Consider the following 16,966-nt stretch of genomic DNA (forward strand, 5'->3'; position numbering starts at 1 on the left):
TGAAATGTGTGATGGATGGTTGAAAACATTTTGGCATAGGACCAAGAATGACATCCTGCAAGTAGTCTTTCATCAGGACCTGACAAACCCTTCTGAATAGTCTGCTTTGTGGATAGATGTTCATTCACTGAGGAGAAAAACTGATGCTATCACATTCATCACCCATTCGCAAATCAATAGCAGGGTATGTTAGAACACTCTACTACAGCTAAAGAGTATGCAAACTCCAATTAGAAGGTAGTTTAAGGTGAAGGAGAATAAGAATGGACAAGGAGCGTGTTATCAGGTCCAGCACACATGCTCCTTAAATGTATCAGAAACCACAAGACTGTGCTGTTCCTTTACAGAGAAGTAAAGAGAGGGGTGAGGCTGTTAGTTTGAAAGAGCGGATCAACTGGATCGGGGATCTGATTGATCAGAAGCAATAGCCCTCACACATCCACATGGGTGTCATGCTTCATTATCGGGTAGCTCCTCATTGGGCTGGTGCTGCAATGATCAACGGGCCCCTTTGAGGGGGCTGTTTGACGGAGATCTTTAAATAATGATGTTGTGATGGAGTATGTGAGTGAGGGTACTGTGAGTGTAAATTGGTTAGTGCAGGGGCGGCTCCTTTGCTATGCCGGACTAGAGTCGCCCCACTGCTGGTACCAGCAAATGTATGTAAAATAAAATGAAAATAAAGCAGTTATAAAACTACTTTATTATCACTTTATTTTACTCCAGAGCCGAGCCGCAGCCGAGTCTTATAGGCGGGGCCAGCTGGAGGAGTGATGGACTCAGGACACTGCCAGCGTGCATGTAGGTTTGGCCGGCCATCCAGAGCTGGTCAAACCGGCATGCGCACTTTGATATCTCCAGGCTGTTGCTTGGAGATATCAAAAGACTCAGGAGCACAGGCTCCCAGTCCCTGGTGGAGCGTAAAAACAGCCTGCTCTGCCCATTCCCTACAATTCTCTCATGCTGGGTAATACAAGCATGAGAGTAGCGTATGGATTGTTGCAGGGTATTCTGGGAGCCTATGTGAGCATCGGAGCTGAAGAGGCGGTGAGTCGACAGATGCCAAGCTGAAGGTAAGTTTTGTTTGTTTTATTTCTAACCCCCTCTACCCCGATTTTCCCTGCCTGCAGCCGCTACTGGGCTAGTGAGTGATTAAAAATGACTAGGAGGTACTTTATTAATTGTATTTTATGGGTTCTCTACATGAATAAAAACAAAAGAAGGCTGTCCTGGGAACTATGGGTCTACAGACCAGCAGAGGAAGGTAGGTCACTGGTACTTCTCTGCGTAGGACACTTTTTTCCTGCAGCATAGCGCAGTCCTGTGCCCAAATCTAAGGGACTAAAGTTAGACTCAAATGGAGTCGGATTATATTTGTTCTTTACAGTACAGGATATAGTTGACAATATATGGATGAATTGATGATTAGGTACCCTTAATAATACTACATCTCTATTTCCAATCAGGTGTAGGTTAGGTTTAACATTCGGTCCTGATGAATTGCCAAAGATCCATTTGGACCACTTAAGGCATGAACATGTCGACCTCTATTTACATCACTGCTCGTAAAGAGGACCCAAATAATAAATGTAATAAGGTATTTATCAGTCATTATAATCACTCACTCAGCAATCTACCCACACAGTACTCTCATTCACATACTTAAAAAACATTTATTTTAAATATCTCCATCAAAGGGCCCCCTTGAGGGGCCCATTGGGCATTGCAGCATCGGCTCAATGAGGCGCTGCCGGATGATGAAGCATGACACCCATCTGGGTGCTTCAGGGCTATTGCTTTTGATCACTCAGATCCCCCAATCCAGTTGATCAGCTCGTTCCCACTGACAGCCTCATCCCTCTCTATACTTCTCTATCGAGGAATAACACTCTCTTGTAGTTTCTGGTACTTTAAAGTCAGACAGAAAAGTTGGTTCTGAGCATGGCCACAGGTCGAACCACCAGTTCCAACATTAATACATTTGTGTTAGTTTCACTTCTTAAGAAACACAGTGTGTGAGCAACCCTTCAAAAACAAAGGGAACTGGGTTCAAATAACCAACCATTATTATATGCAATAGTTAGTCTGTTATTTAAGACTTTCAATTGTTGTTTTCACATCCATTCACACACAATCATACCAAAGTATAAGTCCCGTTTTTTGTAAAACATTTCTCCTCCATTATTAAAATGTTTTTTGTTTATATGACAATAAAATACATTCAAAACATGAGAAAATATTGTAAAAGAGATCACAGAGAGTTATTCCTAGATATTGAATCCTCCATACATATAAACAATAATCCATTTCCCTCAAACATTTTTTAGTCTGCCGACATCTAATCTTGTATTGAGAACAGAAAGCCTTGTATTACTTTATTCCTATTGTAGACTGTATTCATAAGCAGCACTAATCACAAAAGGACTTTCAGTGTTAATCTCTACAAAAACATTAAAATCAATTCAGATAAAAATTATAAAAAACCAATACAAAAAAACAAGTTGTGGACGCGGCGTTTTGGTGGTCTTGTGTTGATTGACACCACCTTCTTAATGACAAGCTTATTTTAAAAAACAATGTTGTCTACTAATTGATTATATAAAGCATATAGGGTTTTCTCAGAATTTGGGTGATAAATCACTTCCAATGTATGAAATTGCCACGATATTAGTTGGCTGATAATTCCTTGCTCTTTTATCTCGATCGCAAATCACTTCCTTCGCGATTAAGCTAAAAGAGAATGTAGACACAATACTGTGGATGAGGAACATTAAACAGTACCTAAAAAGCTGGAAAATCTCAGAAAGCGTAGTAACCTATGCTGCCCCTACAACCTTGTCCTGGAAAAATTTAGAGTACAACCACTCATTGACCAATAGAATGTTTGGACATATAAAAAGAATGGTGTAAAGGAAGGAATTATCAGCCAACTCATATTGTGGCAATTACATACATTGGAAGTGATTTCTCACACAAATTCTTCTGAGAAAACCCTATATACTTCATAGAATCAATTAGTGAACAACATTGTTTTTTAAAATAAGCTTGCCCTGAATAAGGTGGTGTCAATCAACACAAGTCCACCAAAACACCATGTCACCGTGTTTTTTTAATTGTTTTTATTTGAAATAATTTAATGTTTTTGTAGAGATTAACAGTGAAAGTCATTTTGTGATTAGTGCCACTTATGAATACAGTCTACAATAGGAATAAAGTAATACAAGGCTTTCTGTTCTCAATACAAGATTGGATTACAGCAGACAAAAATTGGTTTGAGGGAAATGGATTTTTGTTTATATGTATGCAGGATTCAACATCTAGGAATAACTCATGGTGGCCCGCAGAGTTGGGGAAATTGCCAAAACCGGTAGCAAAAGCCAAAAACTTGAGGGTTATTCTTGATAATAAGCTGTCCTATTCACATCAAACAAATGCTATTGTTTCTGCTTCTTTTTATTTAATCAAGAAACTAAAGAAAATCCTTCCTTACATTCCAACTGAATCTAAGAGGACTGTTGTGACTGCACTTGTGTTATCGAAGTTGAGTTAATGCAACAGTTTGTAATAGAACATACAAAATCAACATCTAAAAAAGTTGCAGATGACACAAGATGTAACCGCAAGAATCCTACTGAATCTGCCTAAATACTAATCAGTCTCTATGAAATTCGAAAGCTTCATTGGCTTCTGGTAGTGACCCGCGTCAAGTTTAAGACCTTATGTCTGGTTTATAAAGCCTTGAATAATGTAGGACCCACATTCTTAAAAAATATTTTCAACTGGTACCTTCCTTGCAGACAGCTGCGATCTACCAATGTCAGGTTCATGTTGGTCCGTAGGATTCACAGTTCTAGTTGGGGCGGCCAAAAACCTTAGCTATGGAATTGCTAAACTTCGGAGCACACTCCCAATGCACATTTGGTCGGCAAATTCACTATCATCCTTTAAGAAGAGTCTGAAAACCTGGTTTTTGCAGAGTTAGGTCATGACATATATGGGCTTGCATTTACCTGCAGCGCCAAGACACCTCAGGGTATGCGCTCGCTTAATACGTTCAATTAACATAACATAACATGTATCAACATGTTTTTTCATAGCCCTCCGAGATACAAAATCCTGGAGCCAGGCCTTTTGCATGACATGGCACCAAGAACTTACTGCTCCACTGGTCCTTGTCCTAGGTGCTGGAAAAGCATCCTTGAGCCATACTTGGGGTCATCGTGATACTGCTCTGTCACCTCGTCATCCCTGGTTACCCCTGGGTCAGAGATGGATGGCAGGACTCAGGGTCTGACTCTTCAACTCATCTTTGTTGGGATTGCAAGTCATTGCTTAGAGGTGAGAGAGACCCCTACACCAACCACCACACATCAAGTAACACTGCTGAGGGAACAAGGACCATTGGAGCCATGTGACCCTTGCCTATGGTCAATTAGCATCTAGGCATATTCAGAAAGTGTTGACTCTAAAAGGGAGGTAGCAGGGCGCCACCTGGAACCTACGGCAGCTGAAGCTTTTATGTTGTGCCCAAAGATCCAGGGATATGGTCATTTTCAGTATTGGGATGATACCAAAAGTCTAGCCTGGTATACCAGTACCACAAAACTTTTCGACTGCAAGTGCAGGATCAGAATTTATTGATCCCGGTAGCCCACGCTGGCCACTAACTGAGACATAGCAGGAAAACGTATTTTAATTTTTGTACCACCTTGGAAAGTGACTGTGATAAATTAACTTTTATTCAACTTTGTTAACATTTTAAGTGAATATGCCTTGTCTAAATAGCCAAAAACCAAACCTTAAATTATGAGGGGGCCATAAAGTGTGGATCCAGAATGTGCTGTCAAACACTACTAAGAGTTTAGTCTACCATAGTACGCAGGCAGCGTGTTAAGACTGTCACTCAGGACTTCAGCACGCTGGGCAGCTCCAGAGTTGACCCTGGGACTGGACACTTGCAAGATACGAGAATCCTCAAAACTCTGTTCTCACTCTGACACGTTCAGTGACTCGGGGAGCGGGGCTCCGCCACTAAGGCTGTTATCTTGATGCTTCTTACATTGTTTGACTTAGATCTTTAGGACTGCCAGGGCTGCTACCACTTTGACTCATTTTTATAATACTGTGGTTATGAAGGTGTTCTTTAGTTTTAACATGTAATCCCGATTGACCAGTGATTAGAGCCGCTTAAAGTGCTCAAAACCGTACGACACATTAAAACACAAATGTGTACTACTAAGTATTTTACGGCCAAATGGAAAAAGTGATTCAGTGGCCGTGCCTTTCTCTGCGTAAATATGAATTTGCTGCTCCCAGCTGTCACAATATAATCCAACACCTGCTGCAAAAACTGTAGAATTTAATTTAAAAAATGTCCACATGACTGTTTGTAAATGTTAACTACCCGCCTTTGTGCTGGCGATTGTTGAATGCAAGTGGTTTTAAAAGTGCTAAATTGTACCTAGATTGTGTTCAAATGTCCACTTCCAGGACTGAAGAAAGGGCTTATCTGCGGCAGGAAATAAAACACTGAAAAATGCATCTCAAATGGGGTGGCAAGAATGATTGATTCTTTTACATTAACGTGTCAATTGTTGTGTACATCACAGATGGTGTTTTTAAAGCCATAACTATTACAGGAGGTCTCAATACTTGAGCGCCTCAAACAGGAGGTGTCTTTAATCCTAAAGCGTCACCCAGCTAGATTCTTACATAATTAATGTCTGTTCCACTATACTGCTTTGCAGGTTAGTTTATTGATGGAAAGAGGCTCATGCAGACACAATACACAGTAAACGGGAAAACGTTTTCGAACATCACTGAGATGCACGAGTAAAAGAGGCACACTTTTTATTATTAAAAATGGTATGTGTATGTAAGTTTGAATTTTTTTGTAAATGCAACATTGTATATGCTTTACACAATCTAGACAGAGAGGTAGAAAGGAAAGTGTTAATGAAATGACCTTACTTTTAGCTTCTCTGAAAGAGCAATAACAACGGGTTGGTGAATAATGTTTTAGAAGACATCTACTGGTTGTTAATAATGTGTTTGTTTCATTTTGTATTGCATTATAGCATTTGTATAGCACTCCATACCACTAAAAAGGCATGAAGCACTCTCAGGATAGGGCAGCAAGTGTCAGCTCACATGAGATGCGAGTTTGGTGAAGTGTGAATTCATATTGAAGTTTTGGTGGTGGTCTGGGCCCTGGAACCAAATAAGGTTGTAATTTGACCAGGTCTACAGGTGAGAATCTTGATCTCAGAGGTGCTGAGCTTCAGAAGGTTCTGCCGCATCCAGTGGCCACCTGCATGGAAGCACTTGCCAGGACACACACAGAAGCGAGTGAGCGAGCGAGTGAGCGGAGTGCAACGGGCGATCGGAGCAAGCAAGCAAGAAGCAGTGAGGAGCTTCCCCTGCCCCAGAGTGGGTGAGCAGCGGGCGGATCAGAGGAGAGCGGATGAGTAGCTGAGGAGCCTCCCCGGTCCCCGCCCCCGCCTCAGGCTTTCGGCCCTTGGGGTTTCAGCTTCCCCCAGCTCCCAGACTGGCCCCGGTCCGGCCCCAACCCCTGGCGGTTGGTGCAACGGTTGGCGAGGAGCGGGGGAGCTCCTGATACCCAGACCCTGACCCCTGACTTCCTGAGCTACACTAAGCCCTGAGCAACGCTAAGCAATTTAAATCTCGAGGCTACCTGACCTCTGCAAAAAGAAAAGCGTGAGGTTTCAGCAGACGGGACCAAACTTTACAAGTCAACCTTTGCTGATTCGTGGCTGGCAGCAAGGACGTCCTTAGGTATGTGCAAGCTGTGCACCTGCACAGGGCCACCAACCCCCAGGGGCCGCCACGCCAATACTGTAGTCTTGTGCTGACTCTGCCTAAGTGTGAGAAATTATGACGTCGTAGATTCATGCGTCCTCGCGCACACACCAATTATATTTTGGCTCCTCAACCGGCTCCGGCGTTTTCTAAATCCTGAGCTACGGCCGGCATTTTTAAGGTAAGCGAGCTTGCTGCTCGATACCCCTTTGCTTCATTTGGCCTATGCTGTGCAAGACAAGGCACACACCCATAGCTGAACCGGCTTTTTACCGATTCTTTTTGCTGCTCGATACCCTGCGTGTCCCGTCTGATGATTAGACGATGGCCTACCGCCTCCACCTCTCTCATTTATCAGGAGGCGTTCGCCCCCGCCTTTAAATAATACCGCAACGGCATGTGCCCATTTTTGTAAACCTTTGCCGGGGGGGGGACTTTCTCTAACTCAGGAGGCCCCTTCCCCGCATACAATGACCATGTTTGACTGTGTAACCATTGCCAGCATTTATGAAACGCGAGCACGCCCCACGTTTGGTTTAAATCATGCGCCAGGCCCCTGTCATGGCCCTTGCACTGCAGCCGTCTGTGCCAGTCCCTCACGTGTTGTGTCACAATACCCTCCTCCTCCTAAATGTTATCATTCTGAGATGAATTCGGAAGGGTAGGAGCAACCTTAGGTACTGGTCATCTAACGCCTTTTCTGGACGTTTTATTAAAACACCTTCCTGAGCTCCAGGGGGCTCCACCCTGCCCAGACCCCCTCTTCCGGGGCCCCCTACCTACGCTCCCTGCCCACGGCCGCCATGAGCCTAGAGTCACCCCTGCTGGCAGCTGGCAGGAGAGGATTCGGAGATCGCAGACACACGGAGCCAGTCGGAGCCAGCCAGTCATCACCATCAAAGAGAGAGTAGAGGAATGCGGAAAAGAGAAGTGAAGAGCACAGAGTTGCAGAGCCAAGAGCGTAGAGCGTAGAGAGCGCGGCCGCTTCTAGTGGCGGCCGCTGAGTGTTGAGCCCAGTCGACGGTGGAAGCGGCCCAAACTAGGTTGGGTGCGGCTTATGGTCTTGAGTGTCCTGCTCCCACTTCTGCTCACCCTTGGTTTTCGGTGCGCACTGCCAGCATCTTTCCCCCTGTCTCATCTATCCCACTGTTTCACTCCAAAACTCACCAAACCAACTTTCACCTCCATCCCAACACCCCTTACGGAACTTCCCAAAGGAAAACACTAGGAATGTGCAAATAAACAATATCGGTCATAAGCACCATAAGTACCACAAGGACCTACTAATAATCAAACCAACTACAGATCAACTCAATTACAAATCAAAAACAACAAATTAAAAAAGAAAGAAATATGTAAAACAAGGGAAGCAAAGAGTAAAGCAAGAAAGCAATAAGAAAGCAACAAGAAAAGCAACAAGAGCAAAGAAGTGCAAACGAAGTCGCAAAAAAGTGAGGGAACAAGGAGCCAGGTGCTCTGCAATCCGGGAAAGTTAGAACTGAGGTCAAGCCAAAGAAAAAAGCCAGACAAAACAGTAGGAGAAACAAAAGAAGAGACTTTGTTCCACTCATAGAAGCAACACAATTGAAAGAAAATCCGGAACCATCGCAAATAGCACCGTCAACAGCGTTACCAGCCTCAAATAAACAGCTAGTAGGAAGGAATTTAAAAATCACAGATTTCCTAGTTTCCCCACATTTTAGAACTCAGAAAAGAACACAGAGATCTCAAGATAAAATCACAAATATGTTGTTTTTGGACGGATACAAAATACCATCCGACATGAAAAGAGCACAAATCGACATTCCACTGAAAGACAACTGCAGTACCCCAGAGATTTAAAAAAACAACCAGCACTCAAGTAATCGTGGAAGCTCGGATAAACGCAAGTGAAGCACTACAAAAATCACAAATGAGCTAAAAAAATGTTACGCCAGAAGCTACCACGAAGAGGCGGTCTGCAAGTCTCAGGCACTCCCAAGTACCCATACGACCAAACCCAGTAAATTCCAAGGTTGCGTTCCTTCCAAAGCCAGAGTGGATCGCATGAATAAGATAAAAGAAACCATCTCGGGGGGACCATTGGCAACCCTGCCCAGATTAGCACCAGAAACCCAGGAGTGCCTAACAAGCCCATTTGGGCTAAAACAAGAAACTCCGATGGCAGAAATTTCTCTCTTCACCCCAAAAGACCCACTAAAAGACCAACCATTGACAGGACTCCTCTATGACTACAATCATGATTATGTCAAATCAAAAAGAGAGGCAGGGTAGTGGGACACTCTTATACCCCAGTATAGATCAAGTAAACAGAACAAGAGTGTTCCAAGGTAGTAACAAACCACCGGTATGGAGCAGACAAACGACTTCACTTAAGGCGTTTAAGGAAAGCCCTCACTCACCACCTAGTGATGACATGCTTCATCATCGGCCCCACAAAAGAGACCTAGCGTCACTTTCGTGTGCTTCAACGCCAGATCTACTGCGGAGCGGGTTGGTGGGTAAGGACAGTGTTGTGCAAAGAAATTTAAGTGAGTGGTGAGAGGTTAAAAAGAAGTCTGTAGTGTATCAAAATTATCTTTATTAAGATGATCACTAAGGACTTAGAGATAAAATTATGTGTAGGAAATGCGTCCACAATTAATTAAGTGGTAGTTTCCTAAGTCAGTCGACATGTTTCAGCCACGAAACGGTGTAAATTTACCTGGCATTCATCAGGACTCAGTGTGAATAAACCCTGGCGGTATGGACTCTCTAAGGCCCACCCTTACCTAGGGGCGTGAAAGTGAAAATTAAATAATGAAAAAAGTGCAAAAAATTAGAAAGAGAAATTATCTTTCTAATAACTCCTGGTTTAGGAGGATTCCGAATTTATGGTTTCTGCACTTTTAGGGTGTAATGGATTCACACCATGGATCACAGGAGGGGGGTGGGAGCGTAATTGGCACACCGCCCTCGACGCTCGGCACCCGTTGTATACCTGTAGCGACCCTCCGATGGACCCCGAAGGTCCATCGCAGAAACCGTAAATTCGGAATCCTCCTAAACCAGGAGTTATTAGAAAGATAATTTCTCTTTCTAATTTTTTGCACTTTTTTCACTATTTAATTTTCACTTTCACGCCCCTAGCTAAGGGTGGGCCTTAGAGAGTCCATACCGCCAGAGTTTATTCACACTGAGTCCTGATGAATGCCAGGTAAATTTACACCGTTTCGTGGCTGAAACATGTCGACTGACTTAGGAAACTACCACTTAATTAATTGTGGACGCATTTCCTACACATAATTTTATCTCTAAGTCCTTAGTGATCATCTTAATAAAGCTAATTTTGATACACTACAGACTTCTTTTTAACCTCTCACCACTCACTTAAATTTCTTTGCACAACACTGTCCTTACCCACCAACCCGCTCCGCAGTAGATCTGGCGTTGAAGCACACGAAAGTGACGCTAGGTCTCTTTTGTGGGGCCCAATGATGAAGCATGTCATCACTAGGTGGTGAGTGAGGGATTTCCTTAAACGCCTTAAGTGAAGTCGTTTGTCTGCTCCATACCGGTGGTTTGTTACTACCTTGGAACACTCTTACAATCATGATTACACCATGCCACTGTCCCCAATAAAGTCACAAACAGGGATTGAACCTGTAGTTAATCCAAGTACAGAACAATTAACAAAGTCTTGATCGGGGTCTGGCCCTACCGCTCAATCAAGTACAAGCAAAAGCCCGATAGGAGACCCTAATGACAGCACTGGGAACAAACCAGGTGACAACTCTCACCCAAGCCAACAACTGGAAGTTAATCAGACAGACCACCTTTCAGACCATTTTTCACTTTCACAAGCCCCGTTATGGCTGCCATTCTTCAACATAATGGAAACAATTTCATCAGACTTATTCCAACACTCAGAAAAACAAGAGTTACAAGTAAATCTCCTGCAAGCCCTCGCCCTACATGTCTCCGGTATAGAAAGAAAAATTCAAGCATTAAATTCCATCATTGAGCGGGTGCAAAAAGACCCACACACAACGTATCACGAGTGCCAATGTACAAGCACCATGTATCAACTAAAGTGCATCCCGTTGATTCTCACAAACATACTGTCAGAAGTAAAGAAGAAAACAACAACAGACATAGTCACACCAGCAGATAGCGTTCACATAAAAACAAAGGTGACTCAGCAGAACCCCACATTTCCTCCTGGCCCTTCGGAAAAGACAGAGGGAACAGATAGCAACTTAAGAGAACCAAACCGCGATACCCTGACAGATACATCAAACAACTCATTGACCAGAATCAATCTCCAAAACAAACAACATCATGACGACCCAGGGCCTGAGGTAGTAGTTTTAAAATCGCAGCAACAAAATTCCAGTAACCAATTACAAAACAGGAACGCAAAAGACTGAGAAAGCCAAGGCTTAATAAGGAAAAAAGAGGTCAAGCAACAACCCAGATGTCTCAAAAACAGGCCCTAGAACAATCTACTACAAGTGACTACGAGATGAACCCTCATGAATTAACACCAGGAAATGAGTTAGTGGAAGACATGGCAAACTAGCAAAACATTGAAAAGTCGTCTGAACTGAAATATCAACCCAATAATCATGAAATCATTACTCGACTGTCAAACCTGACAACAATGCAAACAATCAACCAAAAAAGACCAGTGGCAACTGGTTCCTTTTACCAAACATCAAAATAAAAACGGAAAATTACAGCAAACCCCACGAGCAGAACAACAAAACATATCCCAATATTTTCCCAAGCAAGCAAAAGCCCAAACCATTAAAATAGTGGTAGAACAGCAACCCACCAAAACCTAGGCATAGTTCGGATATTCAGACCGACCGGTCCCCATTATCAGGAGAACAAGCCGATTACAAAAAACAAAAGCTGATAGAAACAATCCTGCTGTGACAAACACAACTTGCCCCCAAATTTCAACAGAGGGAAATTTTAGGGCAGAAGAGGCCATACTCAGTGGAATTTCTGCAAGTTTACACCGCCAAAAAGTTGATTTCCGGGAAAGCAACGAAGGACAAACTTGCTCGGATGGCCTAGCAACTTTGGAACAGATTCCACATTATATGTCAAGAGGAACCTATGATATTATTCACTGCAGCGCAATACTTAAACTTACAAACTTGATCAAAACACTAAAACATATGGCACGCAGCTACGGCAGCTCTGGGCTGGAAGGGGAGAGTCACGGGGATGACTCCGCTGTGGGACTCACGCACACTGGGCAACCTGAGGAACACCAAGGGGTTCGCACAATGGGACACGATAGGCATCTCTGCGGTGGGTGACCTGTGGGAGAGGAATGAAGTGGTCCCCTTCGCCCGACTGAAGGAACTCTATGAGCTCAATGACAGGGAACTCTACAGATACATTCAGGTCCGTCACGCACTGCTGGCAGTCATTCCGGCAGGCACACCGCTCCCTGAGTCCTCACCTTTGGAAGATCGCCTCCTCACCGATTACATGTTAGAACGGGCGACATCCCTCACTTACCGTAAGCTACTCAATAACAGCCCTGACCCCACGTCGCACCTGAAAGAGAAATGGGAGGGTGAGATTGGCGACATGGATGAACCTGAGTGGCACGAAGCACTTGGGTCCCCTAGAGAGGTAGGCATCTCGGCACGCATGCGGCTAGTGCAATTTAAGATTTTACACAGGGTTTACTATACCAGGACGATGCTGCATCACATACACAGGGCGCCTCATCCCTACTGTCTGCGGGGGTGTGGGGAGGAAGGCACGTTCTTCCATACTATATGGGACTGCTCCAAGATCCAGGAATACTGGAAACAAGTGCTCCGCACACTTTCGCAGACTTTGGATCACTCCATACTACCTGACCCGAGGAGGTGCTTGCTAAATATATGGGAGCCTACCGACTTAACCAGATACGAGCGACTTTGGGTCACGGCGGGACTAATGGTAGCGAAACGAGACATAGCACAGCGCTGGGGGGCTGCAGAACTGCCAACCAAGTCCATGTGGTGCTTGAACATGGATCGAGTTATGTTGACCGAGCGAGCAGTGTACATCAACCGAGCCTGTCCCGGGAAATGGAATAAGATATGGCTGAAATGGAATGAATACAGGGGGGACATCTGCGAACCTTTGCGCGAAGATGATCAGGATGAGTCAGACGAGGAGGGAGAGGAGGGCTAAACCTAGGCGGGAGGAGGGGACGGGGTGGAGGCCTGGGCTGCTGCAGGGGATTTCCTCTTAGAGCGTAGGCAGGTGAGCCAAGGGGGCAGGGGCGGGTGAGGTGCGTGGAGGCATGCGTGAATGGTGTAGGGCTGTTAGGTTCCCATACTCCCAAGGGACACTAGAAACTTGAAATTCCTTGATTCGTGTTGGACCACACTGTCATTCCTAACTGTTGTTGTTATGTGTTTGTTATTTTTCGAACATCGATCAAAAACCAAAAAAGTGAAAAATCCATCAAAACCTCAATTCCTGCCTTGAATAATTGCTCAACCGGCGCTTTTATTTTTTCAGTATACTCCATCTCGAATTTACTGTAACTGTAATTTTGTTATCCTTTTTGCTGAAAATCACTGTATACAACGATCCTCTGATAGCGGCCAGCCCACAGGGTTGTAGGCATTCCGCTGTGTACTATGCAAAGTGCAATAAAGGTTTTGGAAAAAAAAAAAACACTAAAACATCTAAACACAAACCATATAGTAAGCATTCAGTTCAAATCACTACCAAATGCAAACGGGAGGGAACTGACGATCGTAACCTGTAACGATCCTAAAATTACAATGGAAGTTTGAAGTCATAGAGATTCCTTTGCAATATAGAGAATAGAAATAAGAACAACAGAAAAAGAATGATACCCAGATCCACTAAATCAAACAGCCGAACTAAGATCAGTCAGGCAAAGCGGACTACTCCGGGGGGCAGTAGGACCCACAGCAAAAGCCCTAGAGAGTTAGTCAAACCTACGTATAGTAAACCAAGATACATCAAAAGTAACTAGTCAAGTGCGAAAAGCCCTTTTTCATCTACTGGGGACATGGAGATTAAGGCAAACAAAGCATGAAAAAATAAATTACAACTGTGCTCCTGGAACATTAACGGCTTAGGCAGAAAGGCAGCTGAGGCAGATTTACAAACTTTTCTTTAAAATTTTGACATTTTACTACTCCAGGAAACCTGGACCATGGCACCAACACAGATCGGAGGTTTCAAAGCAAACCGCTATAAAAGGTAAAACATCAGGCAGACCATACGGCAGCCTATCAATCTACCTCAGCACAAAAATACCATGGTCCTACAAACAGATCGAGCTAGGACAAACTTGGATTCAATGCATAAAAATATGATTTTCGCAAGGTCCCCTCAATCGCCAGCAGCATAACAAAGAGGAAAGGCTCCTAATAATTTGTAACATTTACATTCATTCAGCTCCAAAAGAAAAACAAGAGAAAATCATGACTCTCGAAGTGTTAATCAAATCACTGCAATCAATCTTTCTGCAAGCAGAAATCATGCTGTCAGATGACTTTAATATGTTTTTACTTCAAGAGAAACCAGTGCAAATGAAACAACAAACCAAATTAAATTGTCAAAAGATTCCCCCAGTAATCATAAATTATCGTAAAAAAAATCACAACGGCCAATTCTGTGCTTCAATGTTAGCTAAGACAGAAATGATAATCCTAAACGGCTGCTTCCCTCAAGATCAACCAGCAAGCCAACCAAAATATCCACACATAAACACTCTGTTCTAGACTATACAATAGTGGACATTGAGTTGTTACCTAAGATCTCAAGCTATCAAATAATACATAGACTAGAGAGCGACCATAGCCCACAATCAATTGAACTTCAAATTCACATACAAAGAGGCATAGAAAGCAATGATCTGTCTGAAATTTCGAGCCCGTACAATCTAAAAAGGCTTGCGTGTAATGGAAAAAATGTGGATGAAATAATTAATTATCTAAAAAATTTACCATCGATCACTCAATTACAAAATTCGACACAGTCATGGGCAAGTTGGGTGAACATGACCACGAATCTGATCTCTAAATTTCCATCGCAGAACAGACAACAAGGGAGCAATCAACATGCAAAAAAACCAGCAGAGCACATAGACTCCCTAGTAGTGAAAAAAGGGACATTTAACCGGGAAATAAGAAAATTACATAGAAATGCCTTAACAACCAGTGAAGGAGAAAAGCAAAAAATATACCAGTTCGATACAGAAATATAAAAAAGAGGTTTGGATGGCAAAGAAAACATGAAAAACTAAAATCTGGCTAAAACTACTGGAAACAAGCAAATCAAATAATAGCAAAAAATTCTGGGCAGAAATAAATAGCATAGCAAATGGATCCTTCTGTCAACATACCGCAAATATCCTAGAGGCAGACTGAATAGCCCGCCTAACCAAAAACCACAAAGACAAGAACACCAACCCTTGACCCTGCTTCAGGACCGGTCGCTCCACGCACTGCGCGACTCCCCGTGAGTGTGCTAGTCTTCACCGCTGCTGCCACGAGTTCGCTGATGCCCTGCAGCTGAGCTTCTGGTTTTTGTTCCTGTGCCTGTTTTCTGCCCGTGTTTCATCGCTGCTCCTGCAGCTGAGTATTGTGTGTTTTTACCCTGTGCCTGTATTGCTGCCCGTAATTGTCTTGTTTTCTTTACCCCCGCTCCCCGCCGCTGCTCCCCTGTGGCCCCGCCCCTTTCTCTTCTGTACCCCCTCCCGTTCGCCTCCCCGCTCCCGCCTCCCAGCTGCTCCTCCCTCCCACTTGCCCATTTATGGCAAAGTCCAGGCAGTTGTGATGAGGTTCTGTGATTCTTGAGCCTGACTCCATTTTGTCTGAATTGTTCGTAGACACCATTTTAGTGTTGCCCTCACGTAGGCCCTAGAGATGAACGAACAAACTAAGTTGCATGGGCCTCATTGTTCATGTATGCATTAACAGGCCCTTTTCGACTCTGAAAGAACTGCAGAGAAACTGACCTCTTCACCTGAAACTCACCTTTTGCGAGGCAAGTTTCTCTAGCTGATCGTCTGAGATTGCTAATCAATGTTCAGGAGATCGTTAACTTTAGTTTCCTTGCACATATCTTATCCTAATCAGCATCTGAATTGTTTCTTTCCTTACGACTTTTCATTTCATGGGTTGTGCTTTTCAATTATAAATTTGTCTGGCTTGCAAAGATTGAATTTGGGACAGTCCTAATAATTAACTTATGGGTTGGTACGATGTAAAGTGAGCATTTTGGAATGTGATAATGTGTGGGAAATGTATTCTATTCGTCAGAATTTGTCGCAGTAGGTGTGCATTTATAATGAGAATATGGTGTATAAATAATGATGTCTTGCTCTATGAAAATTGAGCAGTTTCTTGAGTTGTACACCGTGTTGTATTGCTGGGATTACTGCTACTAGCTGCAGCTAATAAATTTGATCTCTGACGCCACCTAGAAGTATTCCGTGTCTCTGTATATCAAGGCAAGGGAACCCGAAGACTTCGGGCGTGTCCCTGGCACCGCTGGGTCTTGAAACCCCAGTTCTTCAGTTGGCGCTGCCAACGTGGGGCGACTTCAGAAGTACTGGTCCAAGCCCGAGGATCGTGAGGACCACGTGAGGAAATTCTGGAGGAAGGCCGCCTCTTCATCGACCCCTGCATGTCGACGTGGACCAAAGGTTTTTTCTGCGAGGCTTCCCGCTTTCCGACGGCTACGAAGGACTGCTGCCCTGACTATCGCCTTGTCTTGGACCCTCTGATTGATGCTTGTAGAGCGAGACGATAGACGGTCTTCTGGTGGCGTGACAGATATTTGGTTAAGTATACGTGGGTCGCTCCCACGACTTTGTTTTGGTTCTTGGTTTTGATTTGATTATTGCAATAATCAAAGCAGAGGGGCTTGTATATTTATGAGTATATCGATAGTTGATACCCCTTGAAGTTTGAAACCAGACTAGTGAGCAAGATGCCTGGTCTTGGTAAACTTGGTAATTGGTTTGTTTGTGGTTGTAATAGGGATTCCCGATTGGAGGATTCGTGTCCGATACCTCCGGTTGGAACTCCAACTTATGAGCTTTATTCGAAACATGGCGTAGATCCCATTACCTTTAATGAGGTTTGGGTCCTCTACACTAGGA

The sequence above is a fragment of the Lissotriton helveticus genome, chromosome 7 (genome assembly GCF_964261635.1).
Source record: "Lissotriton helveticus chromosome 7, aLisHel1.1, whole genome shotgun sequence".
NCBI lineage: Eukaryota > Metazoa > Chordata > Amphibia > Caudata > Salamandridae > Lissotriton > Lissotriton helveticus.